This window comes from Lepidothrix coronata, unplaced genomic scaffold (genome assembly GCF_001604755.1).
Source record: "Lepidothrix coronata isolate B3197 unplaced genomic scaffold, Lepidothrix_coronata-1.0 Scaffold116, whole genome shotgun sequence".
NCBI lineage: Eukaryota > Metazoa > Chordata > Aves > Passeriformes > Pipridae > Lepidothrix > Lepidothrix coronata.
In genome coordinates this window covers 2,373,705-2,380,996 of record NW_016690296.1, presented here as the reverse complement: position 1 = coordinate 2,380,996, position 7,292 = coordinate 2,373,705, and the positions used below count along the sequence as shown (strand labels likewise).

General features: G+C 44.3%; 1 protein-coding gene across 2 annotated transcripts in view; it reads left to right on the top strand.

Moving 5' to 3' along the window:
• The first annotated feature begins 5,807 nt into the window (after positions 1-5,807).
• Positions 5,808-7,292, top strand: part of NDNF (neuron derived neurotrophic factor) — a 30,448-nt gene continuing 28,963 nt past the window's right edge. The window contains exon 1 of one of the 2 annotated variants that reach the window (XM_017825059.1): positions 5,808-5,903. The gene's annotated coding sequence lies outside the window, so the exon portion shown is untranslated. The remainder of the gene's footprint in view (positions 5,904-7,292) is intronic. The other variant, XM_017825057.1, reaches the window with a different exon arrangement.

Here is a 7,292-nt window from a genome sequence, read left to right as displayed (position 1 = left end):
GAAATTGTACTTAGATGATTAAATTTTTTCAGAAAACTATGGCGTGTGGGTGTTCAGCAAATATTACTTCACAATCTACTTGCAAGATTGTCTCTTCCCTTCAGGCTTTTAAGAAGGCAGCTCCTGGGAGACAGGTACCTGAACCTGCTGGGACCCAACCTGAAAGAAGCATCAGATTCTTGCACCATGAAGCCACATGAGAGTCCTGCCTGCTTTCCTGATAGCTCAGGAGTAGTTAATGTGGATTGAAGTTCCCACACAAACAGCTTTTGGAGCTGTGCAAAGACAGAGTCGTCAGCTACAAGATTGCCTGCCTGCGTCATTTCTGCTTTTAGAACAGGTATTTCCATTCCCTTCCGTGTACAAAAGCCTGTGCACTGAAATAAGAACCTTACGGGGTTAAACATGCTCAGCATTTGATTTTGGGCTCAATGGGGAACAGTCCCTGGGAAAGGATTTTTCTGCTTTTACACTGTAGAGCGACCCCGACACGGATCCAAGCAATGACATTCCTAACCCACAGTATGGACTCGGGGAGAATACAAGCAAAGCACTGAGCAGAGCAGACTCTGGAGGGAAATTGCTTTTCCATGAACTATTGAAAATTAGGAGTTTGACTGCAACACTGGCTACAGAATAAACTCCCGGGTCTCTGTAAGAGAGAGAGGAGTTTTTATCCGTGCATGACTTTGGAGCTGGCCTGCAGACACCACAGCAGCAGATAATTTAACCAGCAAACAATGTAGCTGCGCTACTCCTGATTAGTGCTTTGGCTAATAAGGGTGAGATCATGGAAAATGCTAATGAGGTGCCTTCGGAAAATCCAATTATAATGTAACCCAATTCAATGGGAGGTCTCAGCAGGTGACCAGTGCTGTGGGCAGAGCACCCCACACTCAGAGGCGCCGTGAATCCCCCGAACAGACGAGCTTCTGTGTGTGCCTGGGGGGAGGCAGCAACCTCCGGGTTCGTTCAGTTCCGCTGTTTCCCCCAACTAACCAGGCAGGTTTGCTCCTGCCGTTTGTGGTGCTTAACTCATCATCTGACAGCTTGTGCAAGCATTGTCTGCCCCGAGCAGACGATTCAACACGGGCTATTCACAGGAAGACAATAGTTTGTTTGCAGGGCTATCTTTTTTTATTTCTCTGCTCAGTCACAGGCTTTTAATGTTTGTCAGGCTTGGGCACAGGGCTAAACTTCGACTCACACAAATCCTAACCCCTCTTAGTGTGGGGTATTCCTTTTTTTTTTTTTTTTTATGATGCTGTATCTTTTTAAATGCATATAAAATGCCTGTAAGTTGCTTTTCCTCTTGGTTTTCTTGGAGTGATGTATGTTTCCCAAATGCAGGTGCTGCCCCAAAGGATACGCTTTCTGCAGTGACCCAGGCAGCTTTGAGGGGGTGAGTTATTTTAGTTAAAATCAACCATCGTGTTCTTAATAGGCCTTTTTCCTTCCCTGAGCTTTGCCAAAAATGGATATCAACACTCCCAGTTCTTCCTTAAAAGTCTGGTGTCTTTTGGGAGGTTTTGTCCCTTTCTTTTTTTTTTTTTTTTCCCGTGATGATGTAACACCAACATATCCATGACTTGAAGGTTTTTGTTTTGACTGACCACTATTTTACTTCCCAAGTATTTTAAGCTCTGTGCCTTGCCAAAAATTTGTTTGTTTAAAATTGTCCCTTCAGTAGCCTGAAGGTCTACTGGTGACAGCCAAGTCAATGCTTATGCCATTCTATATCTATATCTATTTCTTTCTACTCTTAGATAATGTGTGGCATGATGGGAAGATTTCATTGGTGATAAGTAAGTTGCCTGTCTTTATAAATCACTAAATACCATCCCTCCTTAGTCTCAGGCTGTCATTTGTTTTAGGAAGGAACAATTGTTACTTTGACATTGCTGATAAAGTTGGGAGCTGGTTTAATGGCCTGAGAAACTCTGAGTACAAGAGGAGCTGGGTTCATGGCAATGCTGTAGGCAAAGCACATGGGGTGCCCCAAACACTCACCTACACTATCCTATGGTGGGAAGGCTGGAAAACACGGCAACAACACGTTTCTGGGTAATTAGGATTATGAGATTCCCAAAATTTCTGGTCTTATCCTCCTCTCTCTCCTTCTGTAGTCTAGAATGAGAAAAAGCAGGTGGTGTATGGTGATACATTTTGCTCAAGCAATCTCAGCTGCTCCAGCTCTCCCTATTCTTCTCACTCCAATGAATTGGAAATGTAATGAGATGGAAAATTCTACCTTGCCCAGAGCACCCTGTGCTGAGCTGAGAGAATACTTCTAATCAGGTTGAAGTTCTCACTCTTATTTAAAAAAAAAATAAAATCCTGACATTTAAAAATGGTTTCTGTATTTTAACTTTGCTGTGAGAATGACAGAAGAATTCCCCTGATCTGTGCAGATGCAAGTTTAAAGGCCTGCAAGACACCACGGGGGTGGAAAATATTTTTTTGATTAATAAAACACTTTCCCACCAGGAGCCAGGATGCTGGTTAACGCTGTGTTTTCACTCATAGCAGCAACAGCCCCGCTTCCACCTGCCCTGTAAAAGGGAAACACCCAGGTGCTTCCTGTCCAAGGGCTGCTGGTGGGAGAGCAGAAGGTCCACGCTGGCCTCCAAACATGCCATGGGCTGGAGGTGGTGGGAGCAGGGCTGAGGCAAGGAGGGCAGGCAGGAATGTGATGGGGCACAGTGCCACGTGCAGTCTGGTGATCACTGGAGGAGGTCAGACCTTGCAAGACTGAGCCTGTGGATTGCAACTTTCTTGGTCTAATGGGAGACACCAGACCAAGGGGGGTCTGAGGCTCTTCCCATGGCCAAGGGAAAGGATTTGGAGAAGGGAAGTCTCGTGGAGCGACAGCAGGATGTTTGTATGGCATGACCTGCTGAAGAAAAAAGTTACAGCTTTGACCAATGGTAGAACTCCTTTGTTGCTTTTTTTGCTATCTGGTTGGTTTCTTTCATTGAGTTATTTGCTTTAGCTGAGAGAAGAGAGGGAGATGTTTTAATTTTCTTGGAGGAAGTTTTCATTTTGTGCCTTCCTGCGTTCAGGCTTCCTGTGTCTCATCTCTTAGTTGTGTTAATCCCAAATTAGTCCATTTAAGGCAATGGCATTATCCTGTAGGGCTGGCACATGCATAGCTTCTTTGCAAGTTGGTCACAAAACCAGCCATCTGTGACTAAATATAGCAGTCACTTATAACTTATTACTCAAGGTTAGGCACAAAGCACCAGCCAGATTATGTCCCTATGATAAAAGTTAGGAAAAACTGCCCTTTTCTGAAGATTGAAATCAGAGCTGGTCTTTTTGTAATTCTTATTCTTTTCCCCTTTCTCTCCTCAGTGCCAAATTTGCATTGTACAGTCATGACCCAGCATGGAATCTGTGGAAATAATGTCAGAAGGAACAATCCTAGTTATGCCAAATGGAAGGGATTAGCAAGGATACCAGAAAAACACAGTCATCAGCACCAAAGAGCAGGATATTTCAAATGAAGTCCTTTCTGCATAAGTGACCTGTTCAGACATCAAAACAGCTTTGGAGGGGCAGTGAATCACCCCTTATTTTCAGGGTTCTTGTAGGAAACAAAAGCTGTACAGGAGAAAAGCTGATTTCTTATGAACTGGGATAACAATACTCTCTTATGCTGGCAGTAGCAAGAGAGGGATTACTTTATTCCCTGTTAAAATTCTCCTGTGGTCAAGAGTTAAGTGAGTGTGGGGATGTCAAACAGGGGACTTGGAGCCTCCAGTGATGTGCTTTCTCTAGGAGGGAAGGGAACTTGCTAAAATCAGGTTTGAGGCATGAATATTGCATTAGAGTTAACTAAAAGCAGCCTCGAGTCTGGCTTAGTAACGCCAGCAAAATTGGTTGTTCACAGGGATTGCTCCTAATCCTTACTAGTGATAGTTAAAATTCAAAGCCTGTGTGTGATGTTGTCATCTCACTGCTCATGACACCTGAAGAGACACCTGACTTCCCTGAGGATTGGGGTGTGGTGGGGTCAGAATGCTGGGGCTGCTTTTCTACCCCTGTCTGATAAATTAATAAGGCAGCACTTCGAAGCACAGCTAAGAAAGAGCTGTAAAAGCAGAAAACCTCCCTGCCAAATCAAACCCACTGCATTGCAGGGTGACCTCTGAGCACCACAGTTCTGCATTACCAGATACCTGTTGGGCAACTGAAACAAAAAAAAGTCCTCAGAAGAAAAAAAAAAAAAAAAGGGCAATTAATCTGAATGTGCTGTTAATTTAATAGTATTCCCACGTGGAGTCTTAGTGCTACTATTCACAAGCTGACCATAACTTCCTACTGTTCCACAGGTGCTTGTGACAGGCTCCACTTTCCACGCTCATTCCTTTGCAGTCCTTTACTTTGGAGTCACAGCAAACCATCTACTTGTTTGGTTTGGGTTTTTTTTTGAGTCAGATGAGGTTTGCAGAAAGTAAAATTCCCATTGGAAGAGAACTTAAAAAGGTGGTGCTGTACTGCCAGGAAACCTTTTCCAAATTATTGAGTTCTTATTAATAGAAGTTTTCACTTTGATGAATGCAAACATTCAAGCTATAGCATGTTGTGTGGCTTTCTGTATCTGAAAGCACAGATAAGGGATGTGGGAAATGCAAACAAAAAAAACCTCTGAGCAGTACCAGGAAGGGGGAGGATATTAATAAGGAAGGAATATCCCTTATGAGTTTCCTGTTTGTTCTTATTCTTTCAGCCTATTCTGCCCAAATTTGTTTAGTTTCTGTATGTAAACATCACTATTGTTTATGAGCAGTATTTCATTTCGTTTTATTTGGACCAGCTTAATCATATGAAGACTGTAAGCCTTTCTTCATCTGGGAAGAAAATGATCCAGGCACTGCACCTCGATTTATGTGTGCTGGTGGGTGTAACACTGGCTCAGTGTTTCATGGCTACCAAGCAGATGCCATTCATCTCAGTTAATTGTTCTCAAAATTATTACATTTCAGTTGCAGGCATCTAAATCTCCACTAAATTCTTTAGGCTACTTTAAACTTTGACATATTAGTCCTTGAAATTCTGCAGACATTCTGCCTCTGAAGTCCCCAGAAACCCGGCGGGGCTCTGCAGAGCCCAGGCCGAGTCTGGCTTTGCTAAAATGCCCAGATTTTCCTTGCTCTATAGAAAAAACATGTGTGGAAAACTCAGGTTCTTCCAGGTGGTCTGGGGACTGTATGTGCAGGTGCTCCTGCGTGTACTTGTATATTTCTGTTATAGAAAATAAGTGTTCAGCTATGGAGGTTGGAGTGTAAGAGCTAAATATGATAAATATACATCCTCGTCCTTCTAGGAAAGAAATCTAGCAAGGCTGGTAACACTTTAAACCAAGCCACATAACATACTGTGTCCCCAGGAAGAGCAGAGCAGTAAGAGAAAATTAAGATTTCATTTTAACCCGGAGTTCAGCCTTCACCAGGGTCTAATTTTTGAAGTCTTCCCAGGCTGAGCAGCTTTGCCTGTGTTAATGGTATGGCTGCACTCCGGGCTGGCAGAGCCCACTCCCTGCCACCCTGCTTTGCTTTCTCAGTGCCAGCTTTATGTTTACACATTGCTGAGGGAGAAGTGTGTTTCCATGGGTTTTTATTTACTCTTTTATAAGAGTGCTCCGAGTTTACTAGAGGAGTTTAATTGGGCTCCAAAGCATTCTGTCCCACTCACAAAAGCACACTGTTGTTCTGCTTCTGTTTTTCCTGTCATGATAAGGGCCCTCCTGAGCTAAACCACTGTCTCCTCTCTGCCCACAGGATGTGGAAAGGCCCGTGGTGCACCTCCATGAGCTGGAATGGCAATGGACAATGGACAATGGACACCCTTCCTGTCCTTGGCCTCCTTCACCCCTCAGGTGTTTCAGCAGGAGGGAGAAGGTCAGTGCTCGTAGCTGAGAGCAAGGCTGCATTTGCCCAAAATGACATGATTTTAGACCAGCATGAAAAATCATTCCTGGCAATTTAAACACATTTCCTTTGGAGTGACAAAGTACAGTAAAAATACCTGACTTCTCCAAAGGCTTCCCGGCCCATTCCCTCACCTCACAGGAGCTGGTTTCCGTTGCCCAAGGCACAGGCTCTTCGTTAGAGGGAGCAGGTTATTTTTCAGAGTTCCCAAACAGAGGTATGACCCAGCCTTTCCCTTGCATGGAGGGGAAGGGACCCAGGCAGAAGTGGTCCATGCTTTTTGCCTGGTTTCCTATGGAGCAGTGTTCATGAAGCTGTGCTGGCTGTGCCCGTGCATCTGTCTGCCAGACCTTCCTGGTGACTGTATCATCCATGAAATGTCACATTTGCCAGCTTCAGTCAATTTGGTAGAAAGCCAACAGGTCTCAAAGATGGGCAGGTAGAAGGTAGGGGAACCTTTTATCTCAAGGAAATCTCAGCATGTGCTCTGGGCTTATTAGATAGCAGAGAATCCACATAGGACCTCAGCCAGGTGAGACCCGTCCCTAGGAGATCCAGCTTCAGTGACCCAGGGCCACAGTGCCTGGCTACTGGCTCTAGAGGGAATGGGCGTGTAAGCTGTAGAACGTTTGTAGTGCAGATCCAGGCCAATTCCAAGGAAATCTGTAATGCTGCCAATAAAGCAGGAGAAGGTTATGAATTAGTGCATGACAAATGAGGTGATGGGCTGGCAGGTGATCCAGTCAATACACTGAAATGTCCTTGCTGATGCCAGGCTGAAGTGCTTTGATGCTGGTCTTCCCTTGATCTGGTGACAGGATTTTTGTGGACACGGTCACCATCATCATTGTGATGGCTTCACAGAGAAACCACACTATCTTTTCTGGAAAAGTGGGATGTATTAAGGAAGCACCTGAGGAGCTGCCTTGTCTGCATAGTGCCAGACCTTTACTGAAGCAGGATTGCCTTGCTGTGACTAAGCTGTAGCTGGTGCTAATACCTTCTCTCTCTCTGATTCTCCATCATCCCATTTCTTGCTTAACAGGAGTAAAATATTTGAAAACAAATGTACTGCATCTTATCCTGCTTTCAAAGATTATGATGGTGATGGGGAAAATGAGTGACTTCCAAGCTGCACGTTTCCTATTTGGCTTTTGCCTGGTTTTAAAATGCTATTTCCTTTCTTTTTCTCTTTACTAAGCCAACACTTACAAATCCTAGAAGGGAACCTTGACCCTTTGAATGACCTGTTTTCTCAGCAACATTGGGGATATTGGCATGTAGGGTAGGGGATGGCCTTATTTTTGGGGGCTTGTCCTTGGGACAATTATTATCATCAGCTGTTGGTTGCACATGAAG